We start from the raw sequence: 23,628 nt of genomic DNA, 5'->3' as shown, positions 1-23,628 counted from the left end.
ACTACATCGTTTTGTGGTTTCGTGTAGACGCGGATATTTCATGAGACGAGGGAAAAACATTAGGATTGGGATAAGCTCCGGCTTCGTGTGGACGTAGCCCTGCTCTAGAGGGACTTGATTCTTTGTGGAAATCTACCGGAAGTTAAGTTTGGGCCTCAAAAGTACACATATGCAATAATGCTCATTTATGTTGTTGCCGATGAAAGATGAAAAATTCTATTGAACTGAGATATTTTTGTCACTTTGTAGGCCTTGAGTGGTAAAATACATACACTTGTATGTAAAAATGGCATTTTTGTTTTTTCGGCCAAAAGAGAAAAACAACAGAAAATTCGAGCAGAAAATTTACATTGAATAGTATATATGGTGCACCCAGTGGCATCGGCAGTGTTCAGCACACAGGTTTCACTTTCCTCGCCATTGTGCGGTTTGATGCTCTGCTCAATATTCCTCTTTATGAATGTGCTTAAAGAAAAGTCCGCTCAAGTAACATGCTGACAGGAAATTTCTATGCAGTATATTTGTTCCTGTAGTAGCACTACTGTGCTGTAACATGCTGTAGTACAGCTGTACTTGACAATACTGGTAAAATGATGCTACCTTCACGTGATGCTAAGCTCTGCTCACATGCTCTGAAAATAATAGCTTTGTAGGACTACACATTATTTGGACAATTAGTCCAAAGAACAAAAGCAAAACAACAACAACAACTTATATCTAATTCTGTTACATAGAAGTGCATAAAAATAATAATAATAATAATAATAATAATAATATCAATTCTTTCCAGCTTTATTGTTACTTTCAGTAAAAGTGTGGTGATTTTATTGTCTTGTTTTTTTTTTTTAAGTCAGTCTCATTACAATAATTGAGTTCAACTAAAAAGTCTTACAAAATTACTTTATTTTATTTAATAAAATAATAAATAAATCACAGCATTTTCGGGTTTCGGAGAAGTGCATCCAGAATCTTTAGTTTCGGTTTTGTGTGCTAACAGTAGGCCTACACTGGATTTCGAGCGGCTCTTAAAGTGACAGCAGTCAAATATTCCTACTGTCTATCATTCAAACAATAAAAGATAAACATTTCTCACTCCTCTTGACTAAATCACTTTTGTAACTTTAAAAAGAAATATATTTAATTTACATGGTTAAATAAAATATGCCCAACTCTAGAACATTGACATAATTTTCATTTTAGGTTTAACTATCCTATAAAATATTTTAACTGTATGGTTGTTTTTACATTTTCACCACATGAGGACCCTGATGCTGTAATGACAGCATTTAAGCATATTGTAAACAGAGCTAAAAATAAATGGATAAGATTCAAAGCAGTTTTCCGACAACCCTTCCAGAAGGCCTGTTTGTTCCCTCAGAGCCTCCGTGTGTAATGTTTAACAAGCTATGGCTGGGACACTGTGGTCTTTTTCCATCACTGGATCTAACTACAGTGAAATAAAGAGAGATTTGTGGTGTTCGGGGTGAAAGTTTACCTTGGGCTCCTTCTGAGAAGGTATAGTTGTTTTGCATGGTGTCAGTACAGTGGGTCCAGCCATCACTTATGAAGTCACAACTGGCTGTGCTAGCATCTTAGCCAGGCACTTAGCATATGCACTCAACACAGGCAATTATGTATGTCTTTAAACAGCATTTTTGTGCTTGAACACCTGACAGTGAAAAACACTGTGTACATGCTTTAGTTTATGACATATGGACAAACACTGAAGTCCATTAAGACTTCCTGTGGCTGTCACTTAATGTGGAAAATATGGCCTGATCAGTATTGCTTCAGTTATACACCAAACAGTGCCTTCTCTTTGAATGACATTATTCTATGTCCCAATTGATAGTATGTTGAAAACAGAAAGTCAAAGGTTGTCAGCATTGCATACTATACTCAAGGGATTTTCAAAATATGCTTTCGTGTAGGCTTTTTGAGCTAATATTAGCTAATATCAGTCACAGGCCCACATGGATGAGGAGTTTGTAATGGTCACCATTTGACTTTGTATGAAACTGGCAAAGAAAGCTAGGATGGAGTTAAAAAATGTAGCACAGTGCTAAGGCTTTTATACAAACACAAACAGAGCATGACAAAGAATAAACTATATCGAAATTGTGGATTTTTTCATTTATATTTTTTTACGATTTTTAATGGTTTAACAAGACTTTAAACTGCTTGCATTTAGAAAGCAGAAGTTACAATCACTCATTTAAAGATGATAGTGTGTAGATAATCAATAATCAATGATCAATATTGAAAAATGTAAATTTTATATTAATATTTTTGTGAAAACTACAATACTGCAAAATTATTTGATTAATAGAAAGATAAAAACACAGTTTAGTTAAGATATATATATATATATGTTTAAATGTTTTACTGAATCAAATGATTAATTTCTTTAAAACACACACACACACACACACACTTTCAACCAAAACTTTTGAATGTAGTGTGTGCACAGGAGTATGTTTTAGTTTTACTATCCCAAAGGAAAGGGGTTATCCATCTAATCATAATGCTACACTCCCTTGTAAGCATACAGGTCATGTACACACATATTTAATGTGGAGTCTTTAAAAAAATATACTGATCTGTCTACACAAAAAGGCATGTGGACAGAGAACACGTCGAAAATCCTAAAGAGGTTGTGCAGATGAAGCGAAACAGATGTCAGTATGCATCGAGAATCCGTCTCTGTATGGTTTCAACGTCTAGCAATGTCATAGGTCTCCGATTAGGATGACATACTTTTTTAAACATATTAAAAGAAAATCAACAAGGAAAAGACAGTTTTACTGAAATGTAATTCCAGCATATAAACAGAGCAGAGATATCGCCGCATGCAACGGTGCTGGCCAAGAAGCGGCTGAAGATAACATGCTTCTCAGTGCTCATAACATGGCTTGCAGCGATTTCCTCTTTACTGACCAAAGCTGGAACAAACAACATCCCGAGTCCTCAGCCAAATTCTCTACTTAATTACAAGGCTCAGCAGTTAGGCCATGAAAATCTCTCCTCCTTTTTTTCGCCTTTCCACCATCTTTATTTTTCCCTCTTCCACCATAGCACTAAACTCAGTGAGTGGATCTCTCAGAGAAACCATGTTCTCATGGTCCATGGAGCAAAACCCAGCCAGTAAACACAGTAATTTAAAGCCACTCTCCTGGTTAAGTGTAATCATCAGGATTGCCGAGGAGGCCTCGGCCTGGACAGCACCATCTGTGGAAGAGGAAAACAACAACTCTTTGCATCCACATAATGACATGCAGCACGCCTTTGTAAAGGGCTCGTGCAATTTAATTAATTCTGGTAGGAACACACTGGGTTGATTAACGATTAATGACATGACTCTGAAACTGTGTGCTAAATAGCTACTATTGATTATAGCAGAGTCACTGAAGTAGCTATTACACTGAAGTAGGACTGAAGGGCTGAAGTTGTACAATATAGGGATGCACTGATATAAAACTTGACCTGAAACATTTTGGCTGATAATTATTTTCAATGTGTGTTAAAATTCTACAATACGTGCTCTAAATAAATGAAAAATAAAATACTAAAAACTAAAATTTATGGCTGCAGTTAACGATTGTTTTGATTATGGATTAATCTTTCTTTTCTTATCAATTAATTGGATAAAACTCCAAAAAATATTAAATATATATATTTTTTAAATAATTAATTATATAAACTTAATTATATTGACTGATTATTATTATTATTATATTGTAATAAAATAATTATTTTAAAAATACAAATTTTGCAATGTGCAATTTAAAGGCAATGTAAACACACTTGAAAGCATGCAACATGCAATTAAATATCATGCAATAATATATTTTTTATATTATTCACAATTCAATGGTTAAAAAAATGCATTGTATATTATATATATATATATATATATATATATATATATATATATATATATATATATATATATATATATATATATACACACAATAATATACAATACTACTTTGTTATCAACAAGTTCATAATTATTTAATTAGTAAAAGTCCCATAAAACAATCTTTGTAACATGGATCCGGCGCTGAGAAGATAAGTGACAAGCAGTGTGTACATGGCCTTGCTCTACTGTTATGGTTAGCAGAACACGAAACACAGAAGCTGAATTAGATTAGAAGATTTTTATGAGGTTTGTTTAGAAGAGATAATTGCACAACCATTTTCATGAGCAGACATTCAAGAAACTGTCTGCAGTAAAATCAAATGAAAGAGTATACAGCCATGATGACCGACCGCAGAAATTCTCTCTAATTCTATCAGCTGAACACTGCTGTCACTAGCCCATAATAATAACACACAGCAGATTCATGAAGACCATGGGAAATGCTTACAAAACCACTTTATGTCATTTGCCCTGAAGGCACAGGCCTGGCATAGGAACGCATCATTTCTTGATTTATGAGTATGTTTAGTTTAATTTCTTGTCAGGAAATCCATTAATGTTTTCACCCGTCTGTGCGGGAGTCAGCTAATTCTGCAATAAAGTAAAAACAGTAACACTCTCAAGACAAGGAATGAATCTTCAAGATCAAGACAAGATCTTCATTATCATTTGATGTTCTTTTATCTCCTTTTATGAACTTTTTATGGATTTCTGAGGCTCATGAACTAATAAATGAAACAAATGATTTGTTTTACAACCAACTGCGCGGTTACTTTGCTAGCTTTGAAACTCAGGCAGGCAGAGGTTAGGCCAAGAATCTCTCAATGAAAACAGAATCAAACCAGATAGATGCTGGAGGCTTTGTGAAAGTATTTTACCCCATGATGTGACTTTGAGCACCGCATTAGAGATGAGACAAGTGCTGGAACATCCCCTCAGCAAAAAATGCCTTTGAACCAACTCCAAATCTAAGAAAACATTCCCTTCATTCAGCTGTATACTTCTTACATGAGCAAACCCAAGGCCTCCATCAAGCTGAGTGAAGTAGGCAATTTAATGCTAAAATATGATGTTAAATGCATATCTTTAGAAGTTGTTTGATCTTGCATGCATGTGAACCTATTTTAGGAGACTCCCGAAATATTATAAGGAAGCTTAAAAATGGCATAATAGTGGCTAGTAACTAGCTTTTTAATGACTAGGTGACTGTGTTTGTCACTATTGGTGAGCTCCAGCAGTCTTTGCATTCCTTAAATGCTCTGTCCTCAGCTATGTGAAACACAGATGAAGTGGCAGTTAGTAATTGATCGGTTGATCAAACAGAATAATTCCCAGATCCAGTGGGATTAAGGGATTTTTGAGCAGGCATAACCGGAGGGGAGGGCCGTGTTGAGTTCCAACATCTCTTACATCACCCACCCTCTTCATTATCCCAATCATTTGAGATTTGGGGAAGGAAGGAGGTGATTCTGCATCGAGAGGTGTAATCCTCCTTTCTCTCGGAGGGTGTGATTGAAGTGAGGGGCAGATGCTCGGGATGGACACATGAAAGGAGCTTGTTACCCATGCAATGGTTTGGCCTCATTGATTTTAGCCATGGCTTAGATCTTTTACAGCTTCCTGCCAAATAAGGTTAACTCAGCCAGCTTGCATTACTGTACAGCGGAGCCTACAAGTGGAACTGAGTGCAAACTAACCACATTTAAAGCCATTATAAGCGTGGAAGACTGTGTTAAATAGCACTGCTATTTCCTTACGAGTAATTCACTCATGCATGTGGAATAATGACAATTTGCACTTTTGCATGTATTTTCTAGATCTTGGGTTCATGCATTGGGAGATGAAGTGTGTGCCATTTAGGTTTTCAAACACCCTGAACTCTTCTGGCTGAGTCAGAAGTTGACATTTGACCCCTCTAATACGTAGCAATTTTGAAATAAATTTAAAATTTAAATTTAAATTTACAAATAAATTAAAAGCTGTGCAATGTGCATACATCTCATGAGTCAATAGTAACTAGAGGTGATGCAACGAAATTTCAGCAACTGAAAATATTCGCAATATTATTAGATTATTAGATATTATTAGATTTTATCAAAGTTATTATAACTATTTAAATAAAATAATTAAATGCATCACTATACACCCTAATGAGGGTGAACATTTTTTTAGTTTGTATTAAAACTCATTTTGATATGTTTCATCATATTTTATCATAATGAAGAAAGACTCATTAAAAAAAATTCAATAAATTTGACATTTTTTGACATGGCAAGGTAAGATTGTTGTAAAATGTCATGTGGTGCAACTAATACTACTGCAAATTTATTCGTAATACTCTCCGAAAAATGAAGAAAAGCTGTCACTGTGGCGGTACCCTTCTAAAAGGCACTAATATATAAAAAATGTTGTACTAATTTGTACACTTTAATTTGTATCTGTAACTTTAAGGTACTAAAATGCACCTTTTAGCAGTAAATAAGGCACAAAGATATAGCTTTTCAGTACCAGCCGCTTTTCTGAAAGTGCACTGTGGTGCTTTCAACGTGTTTTATATTTGAGCGGTCTAACATGTCAACTTCAGACTCAACAAATTGCATGCTTTCAAGATGGGACTACCTTGTCGGTTTGGTTGAACAAGGGAAGACAGGGGAGTGTTTGGGATAATGCACTGATAAAATAAACTATATCTTTTTTGTTTTTTTAAACCGCAGGAGGCTTACACAAAAAATATTCAATCACTTTTTCAATAATCAAAATTGTTGTTGACATACCATGCCATATTATCGTGCTTAATGCATGTCACTTCAACTTTAATGCTTCAAAATCTTCACTTTCAGTAAGACATGCGATTACAATAAAAGAGTGAAGCTAGCTGCACAGATGGACTAGCTGTTACCATCTGCACTGGGGTCTGTGAGCAATTAACTAACTAGCAGAGGTGAAAAGATAATCAACTATACCGCTGGTCCATGACACCAGTGAAATCTTAGTCATAACAACAACAACTGTTTTCTGACTCAAATGTATAAAACTTAACAAAAAATCCAATTACAGTATATTTTAGCAAGACCTGTATAAAAATGTACACTATGTTACATTATAAAGCAACTAAAATCCTATTAACTGCCTCTTTTCCTTCTTTCGGCTGCTGCCCAGCAAAAGGTCGTTGTTCATCTCTGGTGCAATTGCTTTGCTTCAGTAGATGCAGCTAATATCCTCTCACCCAAACAAATATGTCAGTCACTGTGCGGATGTCCATAGATAAAGCCAATATATTGTCAAAAGGACCCCAGGTCAAACCCCCTCCAGTGGCTTGTAACATTTCAGATAATGGATTAGGCAAAATGAGAGCAGATGCAGCTGTCGTGTCAGGCTGCCTGTCTGTGACACAAACCCTGCTTACTGTACTTATCAGGAGCCATATTTCATAAGGCTGGCAAAGCTCTGTGGGGGACAAAGGCAAGTGGCGCATGTCAAATCGTCACATAGTTCATCCAAAAATTGAGAATTATGTCATTGCTTTATTCATGCTTAGGACAAAACCAACACAATTTATATTTTTCTGTTGAAAAACAAGTTTTCTTTTAACCCTAACCCTAAGCTCCAAATATGACACCCAATGTTAAAGAGGACATGAACTGAGAAACCAAAAACCCCTTGATCTTTTGACACATAAGAGGTCATTGTACTACAAAAACATTCTGTAAGTTTCAGATCTCAAAACTTTCTCATAAGTCTAAAAACAGCTTATACTGAAGCCAATCTGCTAAAATGACAGCGTGTGGAAAGTGTCACTGTGTATTTAAACACTGCCTCCACAGAAAAAGAGCAACACCTGCTTCTATATCGCTGCCATGATAAACTTTATTGGACGAACTTTATTTTTAATTAAGTTCCTGACCACGTCAGTAAGAACTAGGGCTGCAACAACTAATCGATAAAATCGATTATTATTGATAATGAAACAACGGTTCCCATTATCCATTAGTCGGGTCTGCCCACAGTGCACAATGCATCAAACTACATAATAATACATTTGTATGGAAAAAAATGCATTTAAAAATAGTGGAGGAAACAGAATGATCTCCTGCAAGAAAAGTAGGTGATCCAAGCTGCCCAAAACATGATAAATCTTTATTTTAAGCTTCAAGCTGATGCATTAGTGTAATGGCTTGCCTGTCAGGTGCTTTGATAGATACACAAAAAAACTTTCAGTTAACATTCATATCCTTATCTGTAAATGTCACAAATTCATGCAAGCCATTCCATTTTGTGGTAAAGGCCCGTCCTGACAGTCTGCGTTAAGTTGAAATCCTTTCTGAAAGAGCGCCATCGCAGCTGGTGTGCATGTCTTAAACAGATGGAGCACAGTAGAGAGGGAGACAATATTCAGCAAAAAAACATTCATTGTGCTGAAATATCTCTTCTTGAACATTAAATTTATGTTTGAAAGTCAACATGCGGTGCGAGTAATTTATGAGAGTACTAGAAACTGTGAAGGGACAGCAGCGTGTAATTGTCTGAATATAAATATCAGACGCTTTTACAAGATAAAGAAATGACAGTAAAAGGAGCATTACTGTGATTTTATCTTATCTCTTTTGTCTTAATTATATTTATTATTAAATTTTTTGACCTAGAGATTTAAACTATATTGCCTACAGTTTCACGTGTTTATTAAAACAAATTTATGTCAGGGTTTTAACTAATTTTGTAAGGTTTGTGAGAGGGGTCAAAAGAGGACAGAAGAATTATATTATTATATTATTATAAAAATCTATTATAACCTTATTAAATTGATAACATTATACTTGAAAACATTAAGTTGCTAGAACTCTAGAGAACTGTACAAAATAACAAAAAAGGCAGGTCATGACCCTTTTAACATAAAAATCATCTAATTTATACACTATGTTCCAAAATATTTGACAGAAAAAGCTAAATTCAAGTCACTATTTTGTGATAATATTCCCTTCCAGTGAGCTGCTACTTAAAAAATGTAAAAGAATCCATGAGTTCAAAATATTCCATGTAAAAAAAAAGAAAAAGAAGAGGAAGTTTGGAACAGCATAGGGTTGAGTAAATAACAAGATGAACTATTCTTTTACAGAGTCAAATGTCACAGGAAAAGAGAAATAAAACAAAATGAAATATATAAAAAAAATTCCATAAACAGAATGAAAAGTTTAGTCTGGTGTTAGATCAGAGAAATTTTATAAGCTACGCTCTCCAGATTCACCAAAACCTCATGTAAAATCTCCATACATGGCCTCCACAAGAAAGCACACATACTGTATGTCATGGCACATATGCACCACTGAATATTTTTAGCTCAACAACTTGCCGCACTTGCTATCATGGAGAGGAACCTCAGTGTGTGTGGGAGACAAACTGACAAGTATGTGTGAGTTGGAGACAGTGAAAGTGTTTTCACACATTCAGCACTTACACAAATAAACCGAGAATAAGCAATCACCCATCCCAATGTTAGCACAGGCAACACCTCCACACGCTTCTTAATCTCTGGCCCTGTAAGAGCCTCTGTCTGGCCCCAGTCTAGATTAAAAATACAGGAAAAGCTCACTTTGGCAAAGTAAACACACAACCGTGCACTAATAAAAAGGGTTATTTATGGTCAGGGCACAGCTAGGATGGATGTTGGCACAGTAGCCTAGCATTTGAGGTTTAGCTTCTCAGCAGGGCATTGAGAACAGATGGTATAAAGTCACAAAAAATATATATTCAGAAGATCATCTCTCTTAAAGGAAGAAGTAAAAAGTTATAATTTTAGTAAATTTTACAACAAGTGTGGTTTTATTGGCTTAAAATTGAAGTGAAAATTGGAGAAAGCTGCTGTATGTAAGCTAACCTGAGGGTTGTTCGTGTAAGAGTGTACCCAACAGCAAGAAAGGAGAGATATGCAAGGCCTACACATGTGACCAGAACTAATGAGAAATCCCGGGTGGGCTTTCTGTTAATACACACACACACACACACACACACACACACATAAAGACAACACTAGCACGGTTTCACAAAGGAAACAACATTATTTCAGTCTTCAATACACAATCCTAACTGTGGGAAATATGTGAAAGGTAGTGAATTAGCAAATTTAAAGTACATTTTCTAGTGCAAACTCTACGTCACGATGCTAGGGTATTCTGGGTAATCTTCCCAGGTTTGCTGTGCTTGTTGTATGGCTAAAGAATTTACAGAAAAAAACTATAATATTTATTAATATTAAATAATATAATGAACTATAATGTTTTAAAAGTTCATTATAAAACAAAAAAAATAATAATTAAAGAAATTGTAAAATTACATTTTGTTATAGCCCTGTAAAATTACAAAACAAATATTTATATGGCCTTTTTTAAAATACGTTTCAAATCATGATTTTATTGTGGCAGTAAATTAAAGGGACAGTTCATCCAAAAATGAAAATTATGTCATTAATTACCCACATGTTGTTCCAAACCTGTAAGATCTTCATTCATCTTCAGAAAACAAATTAAAATGTTTGAGAACTACCATGATTAAAGCACATCAATAAAATAGTCCATGTGACATTAGTGGTTTAACTGTAATTTTACAAAGCTACAACAATAATTTTTAATTCAACAATTCTTCTCTACTTTCTGTGTGCACAGAAATCAAAAATAAAGACTTTTATCAACAATTCTTCTCTTTCACGTTCACCGCTATTCACGAAAGTACCACAACGCATGCGTGTGAATTGTTGAATAAAGTCATTTTTGTTTTCTTTGCACAAAAGGTATTCTCGTAACCTCATAAAAAAAGTAAAAAAAAATATGGATAAACTAATGATTTCACATGAAATATTTTACAAACATTTCAGTTCCACTGCTGTCTATGCAGGGTCTCGGATTTCTTCAAAAATATATTTGTGTTCCGAAGATGAACTAAAGTCTTATGGGTTTGGAACAACATGAGGGTGAGTAATAAATGACAGAATTTTCATTTTGGGGCAAACTTTCCCTTTAAGAAATTATGATGTAAATTTTTGTTTTGTAATTTTCCTTAATTTTGGATGATTTAAAAGTTCTCATTACAAGCTTGGGAAGATGGTTGGCGCATATTGCATTTCCAAATCTCCTAAACTCAGAACACATGCAGAGATCAGTATAGATGCGCCGATCCGATATTCATATCAGTTATCGTCTCCGATACTGCCATTTTTCTCGGATCAGGATACACACATTGTAAGCGGTTCATGCTGCACTGTATTTGTTTTTTCCTATTGTATCTATCATATGTTGTTGCCTTATTAAAAAATATGCTATACATTTAAAAGGAATGTATTTAAATGTTTTAGTATATACTTATATATAAATAAATTAATGAATGTTTTTAATGAATGGATTTAAAAAAAAATACAGATAGCAATGTGTAACATTTAACCATAACCACTTTTATTTGTTCCCCAAAACATATTGCTTATGCGCTAAATGTTTGGATTTCAAAAATTATTGTGCACTGATTTTTCTAGAATAACCTTTGCTGCCGATCGGTATCGGTTAATACAGAACCCTTGGTATCGGAATCTGTATCGGAATCCGTATCGGAGGCGAAAAAGGTGGCTTGGAGCATCCCTAGAGATGAGTTCATGTAAAAGGGGTCATATGATGTGATTTTAAGTTTTCCCTTCTCTTTGAAGTGTTACAAGCTCTTGGTGCATAAAGAAGATCTGTAAATTTGTAAATTCTCAAACCAAAATATTAGAGATATTCTTTAGAAAAGTTAAAATTTGTCAACGCCCTGCTTAAAAATGCCCCCACGTCTACGTCACAATGTGGGAAAATTTGTATTACGCCGCACAAATGTTCACGCAAAGAAGGAAGGCATAATCTTTTATTCTCGCTGTAGTATTGTTGCTGCTGCCAGCATCATGTTGTGCTGAGAGGTCACAACTAGAAATCAGTGGTTAAGTTGTATTTACAACACTGTTCCAGTACAGTTCAACCCAAATATTCAGATGTGTGCAGCATATTTTATGGAGGACTGTTTCCTGATCCTGATAGAGAAGACTACAATGCAGGCTGTTCTGACTCACAGTCTGTAAGTACGTTTACATATGTAAAGGATTTGCATGTATTGCATATGTACATATGTAATATTTGCATGTATTTGCATTTATTGCATATGTACACATGTAAAGGATTTGCACTGATGATTCAAATGCTAGTTTTGGGCAGTATAGAGTAGCGCTGGTTTGTCGTTTCTCCGATCACAAATGCGGACATTAGGTGCATCTCAATCAGCTCCCTTGTTCAGTAGTAAGGTCAATGGGCCGTCTCAATCACGAAATCCTTCCACTGGAACATTCGCTCCCTGAAAAGTCCCACAATGTGTTGCAAAAACATCATTGCTCCATATGTTCCCTTAACGGAAATTATTGTGTCATATTTTCTGAATCCTCTCAGGTGGAAGAAAAAATGGCGGACGTCTCAACAAACTTCTTCTACAAATGTAAGTAGCTTGTTGTCATTGTTGTATATATGTCAAATGATTAAGTTAGAGATTTTAAACTTTATATGACATTCTTTATATGGTTCGTTTGAATCTTACGGCGCTTACATTTAAACAATTTTTTTTAATCTATTAGCTAGCCTACGATGCTGCTTACAGTACCAAAACATAAATGCGTGTGAAAAAGCTAACGAATTTACAAACCTTAAATATCTTATATTTTGCTTACAAGCGCTTACATAAGGTAAGAACAATAAAAAAGATAACTAAAGGATTTTGTTAAACCAGCATGAAACCGTTACTTTTGGAGTTAAAACGTAGCTTGCCTCAATGGCGCAATACACAATTCACATGAGACGAATAAAAAAACATGACACAAAAAAAGTTTTGAAAAGAGAAACTTTTATTATACTTTCACATAAGTACAAACATCATTAGACAATTAACAATCTTGTTAACATTATAATTTATATTCGGCTGAATACTAACAGCCGAACATTAAACTTATTTTTCTGAATATACGTACTTTAAATAACATTTATAGTATACCTTTACAAAGATATCGGTCCTGCCAGATGTTGATAAATACCAGTGCGATTTTTTACAACGCGACTAGTCTGTCGCCGGAAATTACAAATTATAAGTGTCTCAAAGTGTAGTGAGCCAGGGTTTACCAGTGCCTGACTTTGTGTACATGATATACTGATTCAAGACCTCGGGAGCTAGGGAGTTGATTGAGATGCACCCATGGTTTTATGGTTTATGTTTACACACCGCGATGCAACACAATGCATAAAAAGAAAGTATAAGTCATTATAATCCGTAATTATGTCCCCACTGGATGCAACAAATGCCTCGTTTGTAATGGGTTTTATTATTTTTGTCTTGTGGTGCCAGTGTTCTGACCTGGACACACATCACAATATGGTGAGGGGCATAACATTTTTGTCACAAGCTTGAGGTATTCGGCCAATCACAAAGCACTGGATAGCTGGCCAATCAGAGCACACCTTGCTTTTCGGACCAATGACCATTGTAAAAAAACGACACATTACAGAAATGGCGGGTTATAGAGGAGAAACAATAATGTAAAGTATGTGGAAAATTATGTGTGTTTTTTTTAACCTTAAACCACATAGACACACTGCATCACACCAAATACACAAAATAATGTTATTTTTAGCAACATCATATGATCCATTCAACCCTTTCGCATGTGAGTTTCAAATATTCTAGCTGAGCGTGACTTTTTTAGACGACCATTATTTTAGTATGTATCGCCTTATTGTTTCCATGCTGACGCGTCATGCTTGTCATGTGACACAACACAGCCTCAATAGATCTGTACGACACACGGATCACTTTTATTTCATTTTTTCCTGTTTTATTAAAAATGTTCCCAAAACATGCTCACTATATTATGAAATATCTGATATTCCGAGTCTGAAATATGTGCAAGTAAATATATTTGGTAGTTTAAACACTTTTATATCGACCGTGTTAGTTGATCTATACCAGGTGATGGGTGCCACCATGTTAGTTCGCGCTGAATCCGAGCTGTAGGATTTACAACACGCACATTCATCCTCCTTCCAAAAACACATAAAAGTAAGTCCGCGGTAAACTGGGAGAAGAGCAGAGTAAACTTTAGTTACCTACACAATCTGTATATGATATCAATAAAAACATGTTGTCAGATTATATTTGTAAGGATCATTATTGCCGTTTCCACAGACATCAGCGAATATTTTACAAACTGTAAATGTATGTTTTTGCTAGTACTTATGTGAATTTAAATGTCTGAAACATTAAATAAGTATTAAATGGTTGAAAATACTGAATATTTGTGACAATATGACAAGCAATCAGCTCGTCAGATCTGGCTTTGTGCCAATCAAAGCACGAAAGTGGATTTAAATTCAGCAGTTGATGATGTGACACACTGAAAGTTCTAATCACACCGGTGTGATCGTACGCTTCAGGGTCCAGCCAAGACTGATCAAACCGGTGTGATCGTACGCGTCAAAGGGTTAAGCGGCATTTACTATGACACAAGACACTGAAAACACTGGATCATGAGCTGCTTGTGTGTAAACAGTGCCACACTTTACTCTGAAAATGCAGCACATATCTTTAATTAAATCACATGCTTTGCAGTTTGATTATCACACTAAGCCATAAAGCAGCTTCGCTTTTAAAATAATAATGGTGGTCATAATACACCTATAAAGGTTTTAAGAGCTGCTCTGTGCTGGAATACAGTGGGTCTTGCTGACCTGAACTACAACAATAAAAAGAGCAAATCAATTTCAAAACTCTTTTAAAGCTTTCATCTGTTTGCCAGACTTATTAGTGAGCATCTGATCTTCTAACCCATTGTCAGATTACTAGCGGTATGACCCACAGCTTTGAGGAAGCTGACCTTGCCATGGCAGCATTGGCATGACATTAGTCTCTAGAAAGATTTATCATGTTCTTTCAGTTTGTTCAAGGCTCTTTCGAGTCATTCCCGCACATCCTTGTAAACGCTAAATATTATTTATCTACTTTCCATTTTACAGTTCTGGGGTGTGTAACCTTCTATGTGTGGGCTTATAAATCATAACTCAGGTAAAGAAAAACAATGACAGAAACACTATGGACCAAAAACTTGCTTAACAACGTAAGGAAATAAAACTGAGTATTAGAAAAGGATGATGCCTGTTTATTTCAGGTTTTACACATGCTTTAACAAATGAGTTCCCATAACTTCCCAGTTATTGTTTAGTCACAGGGATTGCTTTAAAATATTATAGAGCTGAACATAACTAGCTAAATTCATGTTCACGCTTTTACATGCCTTTATAAGAATTCAGTCATTTCTATGGCTTGTCCTGGCCTGGAAACCACAACTTTTAATTCCTGAAAATATCAGGGTTTCATGATCCCTGGTGTTTGTATAGAAACACAAGTATCTGCATGTAAAGAAAAGCCTGACGTCATCTAGTTCAAACCGAACGACTTTCGCAAACAAATCGACGCAACCATTAACATGTACGAACTGAAGTAGAATAAATCCACATATCTGGGGGAGTTATATAAGACAACCCTGCATAATCTAAACTCATTTCAAGATGAAAATATTATGATTTCACAACACTGTAAAATAACTATGAGGTTGCTTTGTGTTTCTTGGACGTATCATAAAATGGTGCAGATGTACAAGATCACTAAAATGTCAAGTTCAGGTTAAAAATCATCTGAAGCTCATCTACCACAAAGCAACAGATGCTGAGAGGCAAATTCACGACCTCCTAAAATACACACTCATTAAAAAATAAAAAATTCTACCACACACCACTATTTAACTGAGCATTAACAAAGCTGAAGCAACAGACCAAAAGCTAGAATGCACTATACGCAATCTTTCGCTCAGTGACACATATCATTTGATGACACAGTGACATAACTGACACAATCAATATCACAAAACACAATTTTAAATTGCATACCAAGAACACCGAGACTAGTATTTAAGGCTAGGCATTTAAACAAGAAGGCCAACGCTTCAGGATCTATGTCTGCTAGCACCTGTTAACCCTGGCCAACACCCTCCAGACGCGTGGTTTCACACTACAACCGTCCCGCTCTGCTCCACACTCACATAGAACATGAGGTGAGGGGTTAATCTGATATTGTGCTGAAGGAAACCACAAAGCGGCGAGCAGATGGCCATCTTTGAGCAAGGTTTCTGCTAATACAAGAAAGCCAGAGATGGAAACAAGAGAAGCATTTTTGACTTAGACCGCAACATTTTTGGCTTGACGTTCACATCTTTGTGCAGATAATGAAGGAGATTAAACTGAACCGTGACGTGTTCCTCCACGGGTAGGTATAGAGAAACCAAATAAGGGACGGGTCAAATATTATTCAATAATACACTGCATTTCATAATTTTGACCTGAGAAAAATCTGCACTTAAGTTTAATTTGTTGGCCGAATACGGATGAAGATAGAAAGCCTTTACAGAGTATGGAAAGTGCAAGAGACAGTCTGATGAAAGTCCATCATGGTCTTTCCCACAACGTATCCCTCTGTGAGATCCGGCAACAAAATGACATTTGCTGGATGTGAGAGTGTGGGAGTATTTGAACTTCCTCATCACATTTTTTTTCCTGATGGGGGAGGGGTGATGCCATCAGCCACACATTAAATATGTACATGCTCAGTTACAATCACGTTACAATGTGTTTCCTAAAGCTACAAATCAAGATACAACCAAGCTACAGTTTACAGCCAAGCTGTTTGCAATTTAAAAAAAAAAAAAAAAACCCTGATGGTCTTTTTTTCTTTGTATAACCCTGTGAACTGTTTATATACAAGTATTGGTCATTTTGTTTGGACAGACCACTTTCATAAAGACTGGTTTAATCATGCAGTTTCTATTTTATCTTCTGTGTTATTTTGGCTTTAAGGTACTTCGAGTAGGTAGGTTGGTAAATTAGCATTAAAAATATACTTAAAACTATATATTTTATAGTTGTACCATATTTTCTACTGTGAATTTTTGGCAAAACAAACAAAGAAAATGCTTACAGTGTAGATCTGTTAGTCTGCCTGCAAAAGAAACCAGACTGATTTCAGTCAGACACAACATTGTCAAATTGATCAATTGTGGTCAATGAATCAACACAAATATACGGATAGAATTAGAGTAAATCTTGTTCTCCAGTGACTCTTATTTAAAATTCCCCTGCATAATCTAAACTCATTCCAATATGAAAATATTATGATATCATGACACTTCACAATAAATATGAGGCTGTTTGTGTTTCTTGGCTAAAGCATGAAACAGTGCAGATGTACCAGATCACTAAAATGTCAACTGCAGTGCATTATGGTTAAAAGGCATCTAAAGATCTCCTGCCACAACGAAACACACACACACAGCTGAAGAATGCACCATGAGGCAACAGATGCTGGCCGGCAGATTCATGACCTCCTAAAATACACACTCATTAACAACCCTTGTACCTCACACCTTCTTCTGTGATCACCATTTAACCAAGCTTTAGCAGGTTTTTGTGCATTAAAGCTACAGTTTTCATCCTGCTGGATGAAGCTGAGCTAGAATTGTAATATCTAAGTCTGTTAGTCTGACTTAACGAAAAGCAGACTGATCCGATTTCAGTGAGAACAAAGCATTCACATCACATTTTAAAAAGATGGATTTTTACTTTAATCCAACTGAAATCGAACATTTAAAGGGGTCATGACATGAGACATCAAATTTGCCTTGATATTTGGCATACTGGCAAAGAGCAAATATAAAATTACAATCACTGCTGCTATCTTGTCAACACTGGATACAGGATACATCTGGTCTATTCTTCAAACAGCTCGTTTGCGTCTTTGTACAGATAATCAGAAGGATCCCAGCATAAGGAACAAGTGGGCAGTTTATTTTAATGGCACCCCGGATCGTGTCAGAGGATTGGTCGGGGCATGTTGTTTTGTAATCGAGGCACAGAGAGTTCACAAAGAAACACTGGTTGAAATATGAGGCTGTACTATATCTGACTGCAACTGTATCATAAACTGTGAGTAAAGGATATAATAATGCTTTGTCTTGAAATTACCATCTTATTTTGATTATGTTGTCAAAACACACATGCAATAGAGAGGGGGCATTGATAATGTTCCATTGCAATGACGTTAGCCAATCACAACAGTGGCCAATTACTGAGAAGCCTTAAAAGACACCCCTCTAAAAAACAATTTTTCACATATATATACTTATATATATATCGTTTTTTGTGCAAATTTGTTTTTCAACTTTAGAAGTAAACCTCAAAGAACATATTAAAATAATACATTAAAAAAAAATCTATGTCATGACCCCTTTAAAGTGCATGTAAAAGCACTACTAATCCAATTAAGCACAGGGAGTTTATGTATCAGAGAATTACTTTTAAAAGTGCACTCGATAACTTTTTGTTCACTGTCACCATCTGGCCTGGATGTATTAAGATGTATTAGCTGCTGCCGCTTTACATAGAAACACTTTACATAGTCACTGTCACTTAGAGGATTTGTAAAGTACTAGTCAAATGCCCTATATAAAGAAAAAATATTAGTAATAGTAGTATTATGCATGGCTGGTCAGGTGAAGTCAGCATGGCAGCACCTATTGAATGAATGGGTGGCTCTCAGCATGTAAAATAAAACATACTTATCTTCATTAAAATAGCTTTTAATAAGTGGATATATATATACATATATAATTTTACTTTTGTATGTTTGAGTGTGTGTAAAACATTTTAATCTACCAAAAAATTATCTTGACAGCAATTTTATCATGGTGGCCAGTTTCATGTTAAACCCGAATCTCTGAATCATTTAATTTACTATGAATGATTTAATTTTACATTTAATATAATCCGATATATACCAGTATAAACATAAACAACATTCAATTTTCAAACATGACAGTCCAAACAATATCTTTCCAGCTGCAGCCTCAGAGACTGAATGAGCTAAATAAAGCAACTATACCTCAACCTGACAAAACAGAGGATCAGTAACACTAACAGTTACTCATCATTCTTCATCATTTTGATAGAGTTGTTGTTATAATCATATATATCTAGAATACACAAATGTTAGCATTTACGTGAAATCCACAATTATACCGCAAAACGGTGTTGGCAACTTTGTTTAATCTGTGCCATTTCATTGGGTTAATTCATCAGCAACAATAGCTTCCAGAGAAGTTAAGTGCACTAACGTTACTGCTAACTCATAACTTACTAACATAAAGTACAAAACCCCAAAACAGCGTCGTTGTTATTTCCTTACCTGAATTTAAAGCGTTGAACTCTATTTGGCACAGAACCGCGTCGCTTCGCCTCCCAGAGACTCGCAGTGATTTGAACGCGATTAATCCGCGCGAGCGAGAGAAGAGACTCTCAGTCTGTAAACTTCACCGGGAGCGCTGCTGCCCGCCGGTACACACGTGTGTTTGTCCCTCGCTGTCTGTCTCCACGCAAAAAAATATAAAAATATTTCCTAAAAACTAGTAAGGTAAGTGAAATGTGTCTCTGAGTATTTTTAGCCGCGCAGACTGTGCCTCTCATCCGCGGCTCTGTGTGTCTTTGGTGAGGGATAACGGGAGGTGAGCGTCGGTTCACAGTAGTGTTATTGTCCGCGAGTGCGACCCGGCGGCCGCTGATGGAAGAGGGCTGGGCTTCAGACATCAACTAGTCCATACACTAGAGACAAAAACAGCCATCTTTATTCATCTGAACGCTTTCAAAGATTCCCTATCTGCGGATTTATTGTTAAAAACAACAAAAACAAACATTTTTTGTTAGCATAACATCTAAACAAAACGTTTTTGTTTGTCATAATAAGTAAAAAATGTAAACTATTTATTTATTTGTTAAAAGAAAAAAAAAACTTTTGTTTGATAAAAGACTGCATTTGCCTGTTTGTTTGTTTGTTTTGTTTGCTTGTCTTAATTCAGTGAATTTTGGTTCTGTGAAGTGTGAAGAGAGTTTCAAAAACAATAAAAAAAAACTTAAACCCCTAAACACAGATGACCATAATTTTCTTTTGAAAGACCTTTGAAAAATTAATAATAAATAATAAATAAAACAGGAATGCAAACGAATTCTAAATAATAAATAAATCAAGACTGATTTTTTCTTTCTATCTATCTATCTATCTATCTATCTATCTATCTATCTATCTATCTATCTATCTGTCTATCTGTCTGTCTGTCTGTCTGTCTGTCTGTCTATCTATCTATCTATCTATCTGTCTGTCTGTCTGTCTGTCATTGTTGTTTATTTCACATTCACTTAAACCATAAAGCATTGCCAATTTAGATCTTAACACATTATGGAAGCCTCATTCAATTTCAGCTTTATAGAGAAGGTGACAGGGTCAAAGGTCACGTTTGGGCTCCCTATCAAGCCAAACAAAGAGTGAAATTGCAGAGGCAAAGAAACATAAATGGCAGGATATTTTAAATCTGTTGATTTATTTAGGAAATTATGTCATTTTTATCCTGATTTATTGTTTCAAACAGTCTACCTTTAGCAGTGTTTCAATGTGTGCCACAGACAGAGAGAGAGTGGTCCCACAGATGGTGGGTGTGTTGAGTGGGTGTTTGTTTGAGTGGGTGTGTCCGTGTGGTGGGAGTTCACAGTGAGCCAAAGAAAGAACACACAAACACATTCATGAAAACACACCCAAGCGTGCCACACCTCTCATCCAGCATCACCGTCATGTGACCAATCCCTCTTCACCTCACAGTGGGCATCATAAAAATACAACCAATCTCCTGTCACCCCTGCAAATGCCCTGTGGGCAGTCTCCTCCACACCTTCAAAGTAAACCCACATCAAGGCCTTACTCTTTTCCACAAACACATCATGTTTATTTGCCCATATCAGAACGGTTTCATTGCTTTGAAAATCACAGTGAAGCGGAGTATATTTTGAATATGTGTGTTGCAGTTATGGACCCTTTCTGAGTACATTACACAAAGAGACCTCAAGCCAAGACTGATTTTCTTATACACACCCACATCAATATGCTCTTTACAAACCTCCTTAAGATGGCATTTAGTTAAGATGGAAAAAGTGAACTGAGCTGAATTAAACGTTCAAAAGCACTCTGTCAAAACGCCTAATAAATAAATCAGATTCTTTTACATTCTTTTCTTGCTAAATGTATTATTTTTTTTTTCTCATTTCAGATGTGTATGTATGCATGTATGTTTGTATGTATCAGGAGCACCTTAAAAAAACACAACAAAAAAAGCTAATTCTGATTCTGATTCTGATCTAAAGATATGAAAGGATTAATTTCTCTAAGACTTGGAATGTTGCCTACAACCCGAAGAGGCCGCTGTTGTCAAAATATTCAATGAACTATTTTTAAACAGCAGGATATTCACTATTTATTAGTCTACATATAGACTACATAGGGAAGACTTGGATAAGTGCCTGTTTTCACTCCAGTGACCATTAAGGATAGGTAATTGAAATTAAGTAGGAAAATTAAAGTCTAAAACTTTTTTTTTTTAAGTTTACATTTTCCTTAAGTTTGGCTAGGAAAAAAATATTTTACATTAATGGGGAAGTTTGCAACAGATGTTGACTACACACTGTTACATTACATTACATTGTTATAATAATTTACCACATATGTAAGTTACAATAGTGGAAGCTAGTGTATTGTAAATAACTTTATGAAACACAAAACAGGTAACACACACACACACATATATATATAATTTTTTAAAAAAAAATATTTTTTTGTGTTTGAACTGAAAGTTTTCTGCCTTGAGGATCTGACTGACCTTTGACCTCCTGTGAGAGTGTCTATTTATTCCTCTGCAGTCCAGTGTTTTCTTACACACCAAAGCCAAAAGAAGTGGAATCTGCAAACACTGTCTCTATTTGATGTGACACCTGTGTGTGGAAAACACATGTAACTCAACCACCTCTGAATGAAACCTTTTGCTGAATCCTGCCTTAAAAACCTTTCTGACCAATCCTTACTTGACAAATGCTGTCTGACAAACATTAGATCTTGTCAAATGCGTATGTATGTTTTTATTGATTTATTATCCATACAGTGAAAGTCATTTAGATCCAGTGTCTTCTTTTCTGTTTTGCAGGTTTGGAATGACATTTAGGCATGTAACTGACAATTTAATTAAAATAATTTGGTGGTGAACTATCCATTTAATGCACTTTTTGTGTGTGTGTGTGTGTGTGTAGCTCATACTAACATTTCCCAGAGCCTCATGACCCTCTGACAAATAACAATGAATCATATTTTCTGCAGCAATGTCAGCGTAGGCCTATGTGGGAATTATCCATGCAAACTATGACAGAAATCAGTGTCATCTCTTCATGTCTTTTCTTCTGCTCATTTGCTCACACTGTGCTCGATGGTTATGCTGGATGTCATATATTACTCATCCACAAATGTCACAGAATCCCCCCACAGTCAATGTACTAACTGTCTGATCCATAACAATGCACACAAACCGGAAAACGCTTTTTGATGTTATAAGCTCTAATCTGATTGTTGTCAGAGAGTAAAAGCATTTTTTATCAGTCCGTCTGGAATCAAAGTTGAGTTTACTGATATGCAAGAGAATAGTTTTTGAAGATCAAAGTTTGCGAGGTTAGTGATATCAAATCTATATTCAGTTTTGTTTGAGACTGTAAAAAAATAAAACAGTAATAACTGAAAATATTATTACAAGCTATAAAAACTGTTTTCTATTTAAATATGTTTTAAAGTATAATTTAGTCCTCTGATGCAAAACTGAATTGTCAGCATCATTACTCCAGTCTTCAGTGTCTCATGATCCTTCAGAAATCAGTTCGATTTTAAGATGAAGGCACATTTATTATCATCAATGCTGAAAACAGTATATATATATATATATATATATATATATATATATATATATATATATATATATATATATATATATATATATATATATATTTGTCATTTTAGTTAAAAATACATTTTTGTATAACCTTGAAGTATTTTTGTAGTATTAAGGATTCTTTAATGCATAGCAAGTTCAGAACTTAATTTATTTGACATGGATGTTAACAACTGTAAGTCTTTACTGTCAATTTCCATCAATTTAATACATCCTTGCTAAATTAAATATTAATTTCTTTATTAATTCCTTCAAAAATAGATATAAAAATCTGACCTCTAACCTTTAATGGCAGTGTATATTTGCATAAAACGATATGCATTTTGTCTATAACAGATGTTTAATGGGAGGCTGCATTCTGACAACTTATCACATAGAGCGTGCCCCACTGCCCCACTGTAACAGTAAATAAAGAAATATGCAAGTAAAAAGTGTAACAACTCAGCTATGTTTTTATATATTATAAAATTGTTTTTAAAACCTCCACAAATAAGATTATATCAGAAAATGCAGAATATATATATATATATTATTAATATATTTATTTATTATTTGCTATCGTTTTTACCAACATAATGGTTACTACGTTTATGAAAAAAAAAAAAAGAATGAAATAGGATCTCTCTCAAACAGCTTTCAGATTCTTCCTGATGTTTTGTTTATTTAATTTTTATGGTAGGCTAGAAGTCAATAAAATCTTCAACTTCCTGGAAGTTCAACAAAACGTGTTGTTTTTGTTGAGGAGCAAGGA

General features: G+C 35.1%; 1 protein-coding gene across 2 annotated transcripts in view; it reads right to left on the bottom strand.

Moving 5' to 3' along the window:
• Positions 1-19,621, bottom strand: part of LOC128011456 (plexin-B1) — a 78,696-nt gene extending 59,075 nt beyond the window's left edge. Inside the window, exon 1 of one of the 2 annotated variants that reach the window (XM_052593891.1) lies at positions 19,256-19,621. The gene's annotated coding sequence lies outside the window, so the exon portion shown is untranslated. The remainder of the gene's footprint in view (positions 1-19,255) is intronic. The other variant, XM_052593890.1, reaches the window with a different exon arrangement.
• Positions 19,622-23,628: the final 4,007 nt, after the last annotated feature.

This window comes from Carassius gibelio, chromosome B23 (genome assembly GCF_023724105.1).
Source record: "Carassius gibelio isolate Cgi1373 ecotype wild population from Czech Republic chromosome B23, carGib1.2-hapl.c, whole genome shotgun sequence".
Classification (NCBI taxonomy): Eukaryota; Metazoa; Chordata; class Actinopteri; order Cypriniformes; family Cyprinidae; genus Carassius; species Carassius gibelio.
Note: the sequence above shows the minus strand (reverse complement) of the source record. Positions and strands in the feature narration are given on the sequence as shown.